The sequence below is a fragment of the Ptychodera flava genome, chromosome 6, assembly GCF_041260155.1.
Source record: "Ptychodera flava strain L36383 chromosome 6, AS_Pfla_20210202, whole genome shotgun sequence".
NCBI classification, from domain to species: Eukaryota; Metazoa; Hemichordata; class Enteropneusta; family Ptychoderidae; genus Ptychodera; species Ptychodera flava.
The window spans coordinates 19,609,218-19,626,653 of record NC_091933.1 but is presented as its reverse complement, the minus strand read 5'-3'; the positions used below and the strand labels follow the sequence as shown (position 1 = coordinate 19,626,653).

Genomic DNA, 17,436 nt, shown 5'->3' with positions numbered 1-17,436 from the left:
ACACTGACATGCTAAACGGTTCCGTGATCATTCTGGTCTGCAGTCAAAGTACCTTGACGAGTTAAAGGCTTTTTTTTGCATCGTCGATGATAATGGTGCTTTACATGTAAGCATAGAGAAACATAGAGTCGCAACGGGTATTGTTACAGGCGTGAAGCGGTTACGTAACCCATCTATGTTCGCCTCGACTCGGGTTGCTCTCGCCTCTCTTTTCCGAAGAGTGCCGACTATGAATCCTTCGGTAATTTTCGGATTTTCGCCAATTGTTAAGCGAAAGTATGTTCGGCAAAGTTTGTGTTGTTGTTGTCGTGTGGTGCTGAGCAGAATTGACGTGCTGGCGAAAACGGGAGTGTTTTGAGCTTCAGGAAAGTGAGTTTTACCGTTTTAAAAATTCCTCTCATATTTTTATGAATATATAATGAGTGTGTTTGAACCAAATTTGAAAGTCTTTTATCGATACTGTCTGGTTTTACTCAATGGTTTACGGTCAGTCATACCGTCTTTTACACGTCCGTCAAGGGAGGACATGTTTATGAAACTGCTGGCGTGTTATGTTTTGATTGGCGTGAAGCAGTGTTTCTGGCCTGAGAGCTCACAAAGTAACTATGGTTGCTACGCGACTGGCAGTACGATGCCATCTCGTCGTATTTTTCGCATAATCTCGTGTAATTATCAACCACAAACAAAGCCTCCAAGAAGTTTAACACCTTTGAAGCTCATTTTAATATGAAAAGCCAATAGTCTACCGAGACGACCATGGAACAAAAGGCATGCAAGTGTTGCCACTCTGTCTATGTTTCTCTGTGATGTAAGTAATAGACAGAAAGACAGCCCGAGACAGACAGACACAGACACAGACAGACAGACAAACAGACACACACACATACATGATAGTATGTATGTATGTATGTATGTATGTATGTATGTATGTATGTATGTATGTATGTATGTATGTATGTATGTATGTATGTATGTATGTATGTATGTATGTATGTATGTATGTATGTATGTATGTATGTATGTATGTATGTATGTATGTATGTGTGTATGTGTGAATGCGTTTGTGCCTATGTGCTTAATATATACATCTGGGCATTTGAGCCATAGCTCGACGAATCCGATGACGTCAGCACAGAAAAGTCGGAAAAAAATATACGGAACAGCGTTGTGTAAAAAGGAGAAATTTATTATCAATGGCATATTACATACCTTCAGTGTTGAATAGCCATAGTCGTCTCTGAACGCATAGTCAACTGATGCCGAGACACAACACCAACGTCCTTTTGACGATCTGCAGGAAGGGAGACATAAAAAGTTCGCATAAACGATATAACATTCATATAGCGAAATATTTTACTATCTCGCTCTCAAGAGTTAAAAACTCATAAGTGTGTACTTTGTCGTTGGTACATATACTGTTTCTCGGCGTTCTAGGCAATTACATCGACGCTCCTGGTGAATTCGAAAGGAAAACAATTATCTAAATGTACTTGATTCCCGCAATTTCATCTCGTATGGGAAATTTGATAGCCGTATCCTTGATTTCAGGTAGCGGGCGACAAGGCTTGACGAAATTAGTATTTCACTTGTGCAAACACTTGTGGGTTTACAATCAAACGCTTCTGGACAGAGTTCCATTTAGCTGGGGGTTAATACTCTCCACGTTGCCAGAATCACTTGTGTGGCCGCCGAGACTCTCGTTTATAGTACACTGAGAAAGTTTCGTAAAACGTCGTTGCCGTTATTATCTCCATTGTAAAAAGGATACCATTAGAACAATGTGGATAAATGTGTTTACCAAAATGTCAAAAAAATAACAACATTCAACACAAACCCTCGCATTGTGCTTTCTTTACTGTAAACTAGCCCGGAAAATTAGCTTTCCTTTTCAATTGAAAATTTTGCTCAATACTCTCCAAACCTCGCACAATTTTGCCAAATTCTGCTGATTTATGATTGGTCGCATCTACTGAAAATGAAAATCGAAACCTATGCAACGTTCGCCATAAAATGGCATACGGCACACATTTTAACAACTCTGACCTACTGACATACATAGTCTCATAAACTGTTACCAATCCTGTAATGTTGGCGTGATTTTCCGTGTACACAAAAAATACTAGTATTCCTTGTGTAAGCACATTCTTTTTAGCTTAATAGTGCTTAGTTGTACGGCTTGAGGTTGTGCACTTTTCTGACTGTATCAGTGAACTCTCAAAAGATAGCTGATCTATAACTGTAACAAGCACCGCATCAGAATCAATGACAAGTGTCGTACAAGGGAGTCTATGGCCAGCACCAATGTACAAAAGCGGAATCTATGGCAAGTACTATTAACCAACGGAGTCTTTTAGCAAGCTCCGTTTACAATGGCAAGTACCATAGTTTTTCAACGCCTCCCATTTTTACATCTTTACAATGGATGCCAGTTAGCCTACCAGTCATCCGCAGATATGTAGAGCAGCTGTTTTCCAAATGTTGCTGTCCTGATTATACAATAACCATTACTATATTGACCAAATAACAGGAAAGGTGATGTGAAGGACTTGTACAACAATGCAGAACACTAATCCACTTCAAGAAAGTTCTGATACAATTCCTGGCAAAGGATCATCTTCATAGAAAAGCGCGATTTCACAGTGTGATATCACGAATCGTTACATGCTATAGTTGACTGACGATGGTGCTCTATCTTTTTATTTCTCGGCCAATATGCCAGCTGTTGACTTTTTCAGGAGGAAACTTACAGTGTCCAAAACACTGAAGAGGGGAATTCGGTCTCACATCGGTCTATGGCAACAATTTTACACCCGGCATTGCCCTGTCGGAGGGGGCGCTCAATGGTTGCCCCACCTGGACCCGACCGAAACGACCGGTCAATGATTGCACAATTCCCGACAGGAGACGATCAAAGTGGCACGCGTGAAAATTACCTGTCATGTCTTGACATTTCTATAACGCAGAGTACTGACGTCACACGTGGCAGCCAAAATGATGTTGTAATAGTCTAAGAAAACAATCCTGATGGTTTGAAAGCTTAAAGTACTGTACTATCATGGTGGCAACGCACGTATCTGTCCCGTCCTCTCTGCTGAAACTTGCAGCAAACGCAATCGAAAAATGCGCATTTTAGCAAAACAAATTTTTAAAGGCCTAAAACCCTCATTTTTACTGTAAAATATATTGCATTCCGATCGTGAAGGCAGCGTTCTATCGTGGGATGATGTTCCAATGCTTCATGATGTAGGTATATACTTGTAGGCCATTGTCACAGGGGACTTGTTTTAGTACTTAGGAGACGACCCTGACACGGACATGGTACATTGGCCAAGAAAGTGAACCGTAATTTGAAGGTTACACATATTCTCCAATAATACATCGGAGATATATAGGGTGTAAAATGTCACGCCTCTGATACAAGCATTCTCTCTCTCTCTCTCTCTCTCTCTCTCTCTCTCTCTCTCTCTCTCTCTCTCTCTCTCTCTCTCTCTCACACACACACACACACATACACACAGACATACAGAACTTCTACACGACTGCATCACAACTGAAGTCACATTTACAAATACAGCTTTTGACATTTTCACGCAGCTTAACGGAACTCCACATTATAGCATGTGATTTCTGAACCCGGCATATCGATATATGGCCTCTGGTTGGGGTTGGTTTGGAAACATCATCTCGGCCCAATTCACAGAAGTACTCTCTGCTCTTCGAGTTTGTGTCCGATCCGACAAACGCGAAACAGTATCACAACTGATCTGTCAGGAGAAAGGGATTGAGATCTCTTTGCGTTTAGACAATAAATTTGAAGACAGCCTAGCGGCCTTCGCTCGCAAATACCATTACCGAGAGTCGCCCTTGATACACGCAGTCGCTGTATTCATCCTTTCCTCGCACACACGAATGCAAACGCAGCTATCTGAACTGAGCTATTTTTTTCTCCGAAGAGCAGAGACATCATGTGACCCCGTCTTCTTTGAAACCTCCTAATGGACGTATTTATGATGAACATGGCTCCTATATTAGCTTATTGGTCGTGAAACAACCAGTAAATATCAATTTGATGCCTGGGTAGCTGAAATGACACGGAGCGCGAAACGGTTGCTTGTGCTCTCCTCCGAGAAAGAACATCACGTTTTTCTCGTCGAACCAATCACTCTCGCGTTTGCCTTCCTCTATGCATGCTGACTTCCTGCATATTTAGCAAGTGATTGCCCTTCGCCTGGCAATGAGCAGCATAGCGCACAATTTTAACAGGTCGTATGCAGAAGAAGTGCTATCAGCACCTACAGATTGGCCGTCGTTTCGAACATTGCTCCGCATTTTCCCGCGTATTTCGCTCTCACTTGTCCGTTGCAATGTAGGTACTTCAATAGACATATCCGCGTCGTGGAGTGAAAACGTTACCTCATTTTCACATGCGTAGCGCCTATCGAACCGAATTTTACGGAAATTATTCACGCAAAACTGGATACGTGCGACTGTTCATGCCTTTCTTCTCATACAGCTCGTTCAGTCTGCGTAAGCTATTCCCTCAGAAATGCTGTTGAAATCGGGCGTAAAATTGAAACACGCCAAAGTCTGGAAGCGTTACTATTTGCTAGATCAACACAGAAGTACACCAGAAAAAACCACACATACTTAAGAAATGTCAATTTTGCTTACCAAGAAATGACGTTTTGTTGATTGTGACCTTATAGATATTTGGTTATCTCGACGTGTGGCTGACCTGTTAGGTTCATGCACAGTCCGTGTGACTAATTAACCTTATGGTTCCCTATCGAAAATTGATCCGCGTTTTGATTACATCGTAAGTGACAATGCACAAAGATTGCTCGAAAGAGAGGCTCTATATATACTAGTACGTAACCGCACCAGCCACATTCACGGTAATATACATCAAACGTTGGCACTGGGAGTGAAAGTTGACGACGCACCGACAAGAAAGTGTTTATCTGTCAAAGTGCTCATAACTCACAAACCATTTAACAAAATGAAGTGTAGCGACACCGGCAGTTGGAGAAGTGGTCTGTGGCTCTGCTTTCCAGGCAGGCAGGTGACGTCACAAAATTCAGAGAACCCGCCGACCGTGTTACCGTTTATACATGGAATAGAATATTACTCCCGCCATCTGCTCGCATTGAGCTCTCGTACCGCACAGCGATATATCGAGACTTCACAGCGTGTCTACGCACACACACGATGTAAATCCATCAGGTATTCGTTCAAGGAGCGAATGCGTGGACCTTTTTAATTGCTTCATAGCATTAGCGCAGTCGCTGGGGTGTATTCCGGTCTTTTCGTCCTCAAATTAGACTTGGCAGTATTGCAATACGCTATACTGGAAGGGGAACACTTGCGCACTGACAACGATACCAAATATTTGCCCGAGGACAACGATATATATACGTTCTCATTACTGTTCCTCAGTCCTGTTGAATAAAAGAATTGTCATGGGCCGACAACAATGTCTCGAAGCCCGTAATCGAAACCGAGACGATGTCGTCGTTGGGATGGCGGTGCGAGAAGCAGTTAACAATTTTTTTTTCGATAGCATCTACCAAGATTGCCTCGGTCCAACACCAAGCATGCATACACACGAAAGGCACAACCCTTCTCTCTTTGCGACGATCACGTGAATGCAACTCGAGGAAATTTTGATTCTCTGCTGCCGCTCAGCTAAAACAGCGAAAAACACCTGAGCGGCCATTTAATGACATTTATTCACACGTACTGACAGCAGGAGGTGATGTTTTCTGTGTCAACCGTTGGAAGTGAATAGTATGTGTAAGTGAATGAATGGAGGGAACTTGCCGTCGTTATACACAAACATATACGCAGAGATTAATAAGGCCTATTCTATCTCATAATTTTGATTGGATGGAAATATAACGGTGAAGCAGAAATGAAATTACGCGTCGAATTACATGTAGTGCGTCGGGGTACAGAAATGTCACCGATATTGACGCAAGGAATTCAGATGGGATTTATTCCTACCTTTTATGCGTTAATAAGTTCAATCTTAACTGACGTAGCGACTCGATATTAATCCGTCCTTGATCTAGCTCAAGAACACAGCAAGAGAACGCAAAGTCAAGGGCAAGACGGACGATGTTATCTCAAACAGACCTAGGACAATATCAACAGCTGTAGACGGCAGATGGTGTTGGTCGCATCCTGGCACATTACAGAACAGTCACATAGCATTAAAGCAGGCTCGCTCTCTCCCACTGCAGCTTGATCGACTGCGACACCGCGAATGCTGGAATAAAGCTGTATCCACAGATAATCTGGTCACCCGATAGACTCCCTCATAAAGTGGCTTCGAGATCTCGCCGACGATAGGCTACGCATCTCTGCATGGTGATGGATGGACGCCGTGACACACAGAGTGTCGAGCGCGTTGATCATGCACACTGTAGATGTACACCTCGGTCGTGAACCTGGCGAAGTAATTCGAAGCGCTCGCCGCAACGATCTCAATCAGGTAATTCGTTCTCAGTCGAACCGTCTTGCTCATTGGTCGCCCTCGTCTGACACATGTATGAGTGTAAGCTACACGTAAATCACGGGATCTGCGAGTCACACTTTACGTGTTGTCACATAGATCGCCTCTTGCGGATTGGAGATGCGACTCTTTTTCAGATTAGGATGACGTCCGCTAATATTTTCCGAGCAAAATGAGGAAAATGACCACACAAGCATTAGATTGGGGGGGATATTTAAGACAAGAGGGGCAGTTTGACCAGACAATGATTTTTTTTACTTACACGAACTGTTGAGGCGAATTTCACGTTCGAGTTTGAGCACCATCGTAATCTCTTCACGCGGCGCGTTCTAGAGCTGGACTGGAAAATTTATGGTGTTGGGAAAGTACTTCAAATTGACATGCCCCGTAGGTAGGCTCCATAACCATGATAACGACGGCAGTTCGTAAAAACCTAATGGATTAAATTGGTTGGACTAAGACATGCTTAACCTCAACTGAGGCGGCTTCATTAAACACGCCCTCCACAGGCAGAAATCTGCAAAGTAAAGCTGACAACCTAAGTTGGAGTGATGGATAAACCTTGGCTTTACCCTGTCGTTTTTATCGCTCGGAAGAGCTCATGCAAAACGCGCCGAAAAAGTGGTCATTAACTACAGTAAAAAAACACCTACGACAAGCCACGTTTCACATATATTGTGGATTTGCTCACCTGATGATGAAATCACGTTTTACGTTACGCCTTACATCCATAACATTTCGAGAATTCCAGTGAGCGCTCATTGAAGGTCTCAGAGTCTCACACTGAAAAACAAAATCACCTGGCCTTCATCATACATGTATGACGGGCTCTGGTCGAACTGTGCATATTTTCCCTATTATATCACACCAGTATATTGATGGCACAAATAAGCTGATCTGATTGGTCGAGGCGTGAAAATAACCGTGCTATATTCGCGATATAGCTCGGTTGTATAACACGCGCGAGCTCAAATCTAGAGAAAATTTCCGTTTTTACATTTCACGCCAGAATTTCAAAATACTGGTATGATACATTTGCAATAAACCACCCCAGCAACCGATTTTGACCAGTTCACTCTGTATATGTACAATCTTGCACAATCAACATAGTGGTCATGGTCACGAAATAGTCATCGGTGTTTCGAACGTGACTAAACCGTAGAGTTGTGTGGGCGGAATCAGACGATGACTGGTCTCAAGTACGACGGATAAGCGGAAGCCTCCCTCGTTTTCCCCCTTTCCTATTTCAGGTTGCAATCACGGTCCTTTTTAATGTGTACTCGGTGCTCTTCGTTTGGAAATGCGATTTGACCGAGGAGTTCTCTGCCACGGAGGGAGAGCGCTCGATGAAACATCGTGTGGACAATCGCCGTTCTAAAAAAAACCCAAACCAAAACAAAACAAAACAAAGACAAAAAACCAAAAAAAAACAAAAAAAAAACTGAAATCGGTTCAGGCGAAAGATTCGCCCTATGGAAGAAGATGCCAAGCAATCTGAATCTGAATCTGAATTGCGCGACTAAGGCTTATACGTTGAGATGTTAAAATTTCATTGAAACAAGTCACATCAACAACATTTGAGGCGATGTATTGTGCATTTTTGTGGTCCTTTCCCCCCTCTTGAGTTGGACAGTGTATGATGGAACAAAAGTGCATTACAGGGGGTGAAAAAAATGAAATTACATGGTCCACCTTTCTTCCAAGCACGTTGGTAGCATCATTCGACATCCGTTGTTTCACAACTCTTGGTAAAGTTTGAGGTGGTCCGAATAGCATTGCTTTTCTCTAATAATTGATTATCATATCGTGTGTCGCAACACACGAGGTTGTTTTTCACAAACGTGTCGAACCATCTGCTGTTTTATGGGTGAGATCAAAGTTCAATGAAGGACGGAGAGCAATCAAAGCGTTATTACTGTAATATCTGTATGTGTTCACAGATGTGTGTGTATGTATGTATATATAATATATATAGATATATATATATATATATATATATATATATATATATATATATATACATATATATATATATATATATATATATGTGTATGTATGTGTGTGTGTATATGTGTATATATACACTAACACATACATACATACATACATACATACATACATACATACATACATACATACATACATACATACATACATACATACATACACACACACATATATATAATATATATATATATATACATACATACATACATACATACATACATACATACATACATACATACATACATACATACATACATACATACATACATACGCACACACACACACATATATATATATAATATATATATATATATATATATATATATATATACATATACATATATATACATACACACATACATCACAACCATAATGCACATACATATACACACTAACACATACATACATACATACATACATACATACATACATACATACATACATACATACATACATACATACATACCATCAATCAATCAATCCATCCATCCATGCATTTAAATGTGTGTCGCCGTATCTGATTTCATGCATCGAAAGATAAAAAATGTTCATGCTTTCGGGGATCGGAAGAAGGTCGACACAAGCAAGTAAGGTCGTTTATCTAATTTCCCTTCCGGCTCAATGCTACAAAGTATTCTTTGGTTCGCCTACAGTCGAAGTAACCTTCAACGTCATGGTCGACGGCATGGAGTAAAAGCGAGCGTATTACGGCATAGGCTTATGCTCGATCCAAATCACAAGATACACGCTGCAGATTTGAGTCCAAGTTTACACGTACCATTGAAAAAAAACTGATATTATTGAGAAACTTACGAGAAAAAACCCAAATAAAAACACTGCATAATCGGTGTCTGCAAAATATATGAAATCGTCCTCTTCAGAACATGAGGCGTAAGGCAAGGGATGAACATTATCGGCGATGAGGGTGTATCAACAGTCAGTGTTCTTATATAGCCTATCCCAGCGCACCGACACTACATTCATCGCATTACTCACGAAGGTAAATTATCATTGCTTGACAAAATTGACTTTCCTGGCGCCCAACTGCAAACACTTGAGCTATTTGATAAACCATTATACTCTACAGACACTTTGGCAACGATCAGTGGCCACATCTTTCTTACCTTCAGCCATCCGTATTTTAGAGTAGTCATTTTGAAAATATCATAAAACAAGGAAGAATCTTTGGGCTTCAGTTAGCTTGCTCGATAATTGCGGACGAATCTTTGTGCAATAAAATGTTTGGCAGGACGAGTTTTATTTTCAGATGCCCTGATGAAACAAGTTAAGGTAAATTTGTGTTTTTCTTGTGGAGATTTTATTTGAGATCGCATGTTTAGTGACAGACGTAAATTTTTAACCGTTCCGCTTGGTCAAGTTTCGATATCGCGGATTGCTGAATGTCGTTTGAGCTGCCGGTGTCGTAAATTTCTATGATGTATACACACAGACGGGCATACCGTAAATGGGACAGACGGTGGAATTACGACAAATTATAATACACCGTGAAAGAAAGGAGGTCAGTTTTTTTTCTTAAACCATTTCTGAATACGACATAACAAGCAGAAAGATTGTAGGTAGACGCGATAATCAGTTTTGATGATCGCGCATGCCATATGAAATGTGGATGCTCGAATGGCATTCGCTGGGGGAGATGAAAATACCTCGAGGAGTTCGTTGACGGGTCACGTCCGGCGGGAACGACGGTAAATCAGCGGGGGAATCTAATGTGATAATAGCAAAGCATTCAATCCGTCTTCTGGCTCAAGCTATTCAAACCAATGATGATGATTTAATGAAACTAATGGAAAGCTATACTTGAAATCTATGGTGTATGGAACCCGTGTGAAATATAAATGGAACGCCTACACGACCCTCACCGTCTTTGCTTCAATTTTCTTCCTAATTTATACGGCGGATCAAGATGGTTCTACATGGATTCGCAGAGATCTGGGACAGCTATATGCCGTGAACATTTTCTTGAATCAAAAAGAAGTGTTCACATTTAAGCTAAAAATCCACATACTGGTAGATTACTAGTTTTGGTAGTTATAGTAGAGGTGGCTGAGCACCATTTCTTGCCTATGTTCAAATGCGACAAACTGATTCTAAGTTCATCGAAATCTCGAATATTAATCCAATCTAATTTCTAGAGGCAGTCATGCCTTACTATATTCCGATAATTAACATTTCACAGACAAATACAGGCCCGGATGACAGGACTCTCGCATTTACACCGATAAAATTTATTCAGTGAAAACCCTGCATCATTACGCCCGATTGAAAATCGCATTCCTTTTCAGTACGTCAGTCCGTGCAATAAGTATTGTTGATAAAATCCATAGAACGTGACTTGATCACAGTTCGTCGGTTTATGATGGCATTCATAGACCGGTGCGCATAGACGCGCGCACAATCTCAAGTAAATCGATGTTATTGGAAATTGATAGCAATTTACAGGTAATTGTGTGGACTGCTACTGTACCGTCCGAGGGTTCCCCTGCCTGCTGGTTTCATTAATGATGTCGCTTCGTTCCGATGGAGAGGCGTGTAACGAGGTTGTCCACTGCCTCGGCTGTTGTTTCCTACACGCTAATGTCATTGTAACAGCTTAAAGGAACTGTGCCAGGCACCATTGCATCGTAAGAATCGTTCTGATGTTTGCTCTACGTACTGAAATATTCAGGGCTCCGCAGCTGCTGCTGCAGCCGATGCATTCATCTGACTGTATTCAACCGGGCAGTGTTGGATTTCTTTTTACCAAGTTTATCGCCAGTGGAATTGACGATCACCTCATTGAAATGCCGATCCTTTTATCATGCACTTGTTTCTATTTATAACTCCGGTCATCGTGACACTTGCTTCACGGTCAAATATTTACAATTTCCCGTAATTACAGTCTCAACATGCGTGCCTACTACGCATGTGTTTTATTTTGACGAAATTAGAAGCCATCGCCCTTCGTTTTCAATAAATTTGATACAAACATTGTATTTCACTCTGGTGATAAATTTGCGATTGTTCGAAAAATACGCATATGCAGTCCCTTCTGACTCAAGTCCATTGTCAGATTGATTGGAAGGAAACATTTTACAGGTGTGACGTCATATTTCTCCACACATCGTTGTTCCCTTTGTTTCCGTACGACATTCATCTCATGCTGTTACCCACATAACGCCAGTCATTTTGCAATTCAGTTAATTTATTGAGCGAAAAGTAAATCAATCGTACGCTGAAATATATAAAGACTTCATAATATTAAAAGGAAAAGCTAGCTAACTTTAAATACCTACTTAATCACGTTTAGTTTCAATTGAAATGGGAATGTTTCAGCCGCAATCATAATCAAATTCTTAAAAAAGTATTTTAACTAATCAATGTCGGATACCGTGTATTGCAATCAAGTTTAAGTGTTTCCCGGTTATAAGATATTTAACTTCTTCCAACGATCTATTATTTACCAGTATTTCAACCTTGCCATGTACCAGAGTGTCTCTCTTTCCTCGCACAAGTTTTGACAACATTCCCTCGTCTCGCCTTCTGGGGTTCTTACTCTACCTACTTGAAGCAGAGGGCCCTGGTTTATTCTGTAGACAGAGACTGACTTTGAGAATCCGTCTTTTAAAGTTGACAGCGTGTCGCAAATCATCTGTGATCACTTGTTCATGATTTTTTAAATACACTGTATATTAGCTATGCATTGCTGTGAGATCAGATTTTGCGTGCAATAATTTTGAAAAGGTATGGAATGCGCCCAGGGAACAGATATCTGAACTCCCAATTGTTCTGGTGTACCACTTATGGGGCTCATTTTAAAGCTCTTGGAATGAGAACAACTTTCATCGTAGTATTTTTCTCGAACATTGAAAATTTTTATTCTTTTTCCATAGAGGTAACACTTGGACGGCGGCCATTTTGAATTTCAAATATTGGTAAATGTTTGGTACATTGTAATCTGTTTCCCTAGTACCAAAATTTGCACGATGACCCCCTATTTTCATTCTTGATTTGGTAAGAGTATGGTTGAAAGATTCCTCAAGGAAAGTTTGAGCAAAAGGTTAAGTCCTTCACTTTCCAGGCGCAAAGCAAAGGAAAGTTATGATTCTTAAACACGATGTTGGAGAGGGAAAAAGTCAGACCCATCAATTTCACTTGGTGGGTGTGAGGAAAACAAGCAGATACTGGGTGCCCTATTTTGAAAGTAAGTATATTTCAGAAGGCATAACAATTTAAAGTTCATTGAACATGTTATTAACTGTCCAAGAAGAGCTATAGGTGTGTAGATTAGTAACACGGACATATCATCATTTAGCACCTGGATTGTGCACACACAAAATTCGATAAAATCCTTTTCTTGACTACAAAGCTAAGGCTTTATATAATATGTCTGTTTCTGGAATATCGAGTAGATTGTTAAATTGCCGCATCTCCACTAAATCGTGGAAACTCCAGTGGCAGGATATAACCCCTACACAAACTGACTTTTGCAAATCACTGGCGATAAATATGCCATCTGTCTTGCAAAGGAGTATTAACATGAAATCTGACAATGAAACATTGAATCCAATACGATATATGCAATTCGATAACCATTTCCCGTAAGAGTGATGTCTCTCTGTGACACGTGCTCAGTCATGGACCCTTGAGCAAGGACCTATGGTTTAGAAAGAACTTCCGCAATGCATTCTTGCCCATGTCTGAGAGACTGGCGGCTACATCACAATATAGTTACTTTCGCTTGACATGTTGCGGTGATTAAATATTTGTTCAATAACTTTAGATGCGTGGACTTCCTTTTACAGAAATACGATGTGTGATAACGAATAAAGTGCTCATGTAAGCTTTAAAAATATCTGGCGAAGATTTCTACAGCAGTTTTCATGAAGTTTTTTTCTTAAACAGTATTTTAGAAACGGAAGGCTTTAGTCATATATGCATTGGCCTGTTCGGATACTGTTCCTAGAAATAGTGTTTTGAAGGTCATCCTAATCGATCTTATAAACTGAAAACTAACAAAAAGGTAGTATTTTAGAAAAATGGGTTATATTAGCTGCCTCGGTTTGTTTTTGCTATCGCAAGCAAAATACTTCTGTATGTAAATGACCTTCTATGAACAACTAAAGAATCTAAAACATCCAAGACTTGATTCGGAACCTATGCATGGGGCGATGAATTATTACCTATAAATCGTCGACAGCCAATCAGCTATTAAATTTACACAAAAGGGTAAATGTGTGTATTTCACAAATAAATATACACTGTAAAACTGTCGGGTAATGGATGCTGTCAAATATCAAAGTTTAATGGGAATCACTTCTGAGGCAAATATTTGCGTGAGTGTCTGCTCGTTAATAAACATTCGCATAAACCATTTTTGATGATGGTGTGTTGAGACCGTTAGACTCGTTATATTGACACGCTGTTACAGACACGCACAGCCTACAAACAAATAACTATATCGTGTTAAATTAGAGGGTTCCGGAAGTCATGTTTTGCGACTTTTTTGTCTCTATATATACGGTGTATTTCCTCAAAAATACCATTTGGTTGAATCACGTGAAAGTAGAGGCAAAATGCTGCAATGCCTAACACGGGAAGAGTTTGAAGCACGTGACTTTCTACCCTCTCAGATACACACACAGTTATTCATACACTCATACATTCACATACATTCACATACATACATACATCCATACATACATACATACATACATACATACATACATACATACATACATACATGCATACATACATACATACATACATACATACATACATACATACATACATACATACATACATACATACATACATACAAACATACATACACGTTTAGTCAACTTTGATTCTTTGTATCTCCATAGAATATATCAACCCATGTAGTGTTATAAAAGCTAAATAACAGCTTACGACATAACCTCAGGTAGCGTCGATCGACGGCGAGCTGCTGTGAATGACGTTTCACAAACATCGAAGCGCGTGAAAGCACGCCACATTTATTAGGCTGCTAGAGAGCCGTCAAATGTCACTTGAATCGGTTCATGACTTATTGTAACCGTGCAGCACTATTGATTTCCATTCGGTGGAGGTAACACGCTAAAACTTCAGCCGCTTACATCAGATGAGGAAATTACCCCACTGAAGAGTCACCGATCCCAACCCTTGTCAGGGCGAGTGTCGCGGCATTACATGTCCGTGGCACAGATTAGATTTAATGAGGTGAACTTCGGATGATCTTTACAACGTCATAATGTTTTAATGGAGTATGATGTAGGCTTACAAGGAAACTCGGTGGGGCTCAAACCATTACACTATTTTTTATGCGTGCAATCCACTGTTTCCACGGTTAACCTAGCTACATAATTATTTAGGCCGACTCTTTCTGTTTTTGGAGTCTCAGGTACGGTTCAATCGCTCAAAAGAATCATCTAGACTTCCTATTCAATCAGCCGATCGTCGAATAAACAGTTACAGTATATGAAATTATTAAAATAATCCCTGTGTATGTGCATATTAGTAGCAGTGATTTTGCGATCACAGTCACCTTGAAAACTTTGTGAGTTCAGTTCAACACACGTGTGTAATTGTCATCTTCTGTCAGACTGATGAGTTGTCGTAGTTTAAAATAATTTCTCTTGCCTTTCCCCCTCTTTTGCAAGCACCTTCCGCTATTTATTGATCATGTTACTATTAAATTATGATTTGTGCAACACTTATTTACCATAATGCTTATTCACTCGTATTTCTAAAAGGAATTCATACATCGGTTTCTTTTGCGAGGCCGGGGAATCAAATTATGATACGTCCTCTCATCTCTTTAGTAAGAATTAACCTTGCATCGAATGTCCATTGGTACCAACTCAATACTCCTTAAACATACCTTGGGTCAAAGTCTCAAGGTAAGTTACATTCATGTGTAGTTCAAGTTAAGGTAGTACACCTTGAAATTCAGAGACTTCAACTTTTGCGCAAACTTTCCCAAAGGAAACTTTCAACCATTCTCGTTCAAAATCAAGAATAAAATCAGGGTCACCGTGGATAGTTTGGTTATAGAGAAACAAGTTACCTCATATATACCGATATTTGACACTCAAAATGGCCGCCATCTCTGTGTTAACTCTATGGAGAAAATTTGTACTTTCGGTTTTAAAAAACATAGCCACAGAAAACTTTTGTTTTTCCATGAACTTTAAAATGAACCCAAAACAAGTGGTAGACTAAAAGGGATTGTAAAAGTTTGAGATTCATTTCACATAAACTTACTTTAGTGCAGAAAGTAAACCGATTCTGCATGGATGTATAAGTGTATAAAGTTAAAGTGGCGAATTAATTACTGACAACTACAACTAAGTTATTTGCAGATACAGTAGCATGGGCCCTGCGGAATTTTTACAACAATTGTTTGTGGAGGTCAATTGTTTCTCCTGTTGAGAAAAGTATTTGTCCCCCGACAAATACAGTGACCTTTTGATACTGTTGAGGAAACGTGAAAATAATCAGCATGACGAACAAATACATGCAAGTTTATGTGTTCAAAACTATATAATAACAGTTATTGAGAAAATATGAACTACCCGACTGACAATGGCCAAACACACAGATAGTCAAAGTTCACATAGTCGGTCACTGTATGAAAAGATGTTTTGACTTCAAGACAGACATGCAGACAAGAAGGGGTATCAGATGTTTTAAAAAGCGAATTCGTCTCTCTTCCAATCGGGCGTATCAACGCGGTGACAGTCATAATTCAGAGAAGTCTCCGGAAGAATGAACGATCTTTGGACAACTGAAGCTCCGCAGGCGCCCTGACGCCTTGTTGCATCAGTTTATTTGTATTGCATATTTCCCCGGCAATTCACAATATATCAAACAAATGCTTTGAAATTATTCAAAAGGCAAGCCAGCTGCTGCACAATTTCATGGGCACAACTGTTGTAAGCATTACTGAAATGGGGTAACTAACTATTATTACTTGAGGCCGAATACCCAGTAGGCTAACGTAGGCTACAACTCCCTGCGGGACGAAGCTGTCGATAGCGCCAACCAAAGATAAAAGAATGCTTCGACGTCATTCTGAGCGAAAAGACGAATTAACCTGAAACTCATCTGAATGAAAATTATTATATTTCTACGTGCATTTTTCACGAATCCGAAAGACGACATGTCACAAGTCTCGGAGAAATGTAGGTGTAGTGTAAATTTGTCAGAGATATGTGCATGTATTTAGATTAGCCCAATAAGTTTTCGCCTAAGCCTTAAAAGTCCCAATGCAACAAAATTAGCGTGCCTGAAAATCTCACCGTAACATATTGATATAACCCCTGCATTAATTAGTTTTTACGGTGAACTTGTCCGGCGTTTCGTCACTCGTAATAGCTTTTTTTATTTCATTAGCCGGTACCATACGATCTCGGTGTTCCTCACTAGATGGTTGGGTAAACCATAAACCTGTAATAGGTTGGAACAGCTGTTAATACCGTGCGCGTCATCTGTAAATACACTTACGTCGGTTACTGCTGAGTACATGACATTTGATCGGCGTTTTATGAACAACTAACACAGCTTCTCAAGGCTTCTACATATCCGCCATGAAGATGATACGAAATGGACAATGAAATCGATGACACCCGGTGTCAGTTTCAGGCACGGTGGTAGTAAAGTCACAGCACTACTTAAACGATCATTGAGGTGGTATTGTAGGAGGTGCTTTAGTAAATTTCAAAGTGGAAATATTTATTTCACACGGTCTCTTAAACCGCACTTACAGAACAAATTAAATTACGATGTGGAGGTTCACTTGAAATAACATTCTTTCTGCATAACTTGGAAACTGTCATTGTTTGATGTCCGGTACGGCGAAGGATGCCGTCGGCGCTATCACCCACTTGCAGTGTCCAATTGCTTCAGTTAGAATA

The 17,436-nt window shown here is 40.2% G+C and overlaps 1 protein-coding gene across 27 annotated transcripts in view; it reads right to left on the bottom strand.

The window, feature by feature from the left end:
• LOC139135072 (uncharacterized) overlaps nucleotides 1–17,436 on the bottom strand; it is a 48,760-nt gene that overhangs the window by 29,158 nt on the left and 2,166 nt on the right. For 10 of the 27 annotated variants that reach the window (XM_070702295.1, XM_070702302.1, XM_070702287.1 and 7 more), the window contains exon 2: nucleotides 1,210–1,291. The gene's annotated coding sequence lies outside the window, so the exon portion shown is untranslated. Of the gene's footprint in view, nucleotides 1–1,209; nucleotides 1,292–4,671; nucleotides 4,722–6,003; nucleotides 6,631–6,776; nucleotides 6,983–7,205; nucleotides 7,289–11,982; nucleotides 12,109–17,436 lie in introns of those variants that run through there. The other 17 variants (XM_070702290.1, XM_070702286.1, XM_070702301.1 and 14 more) reach the window with 12 other exon arrangements.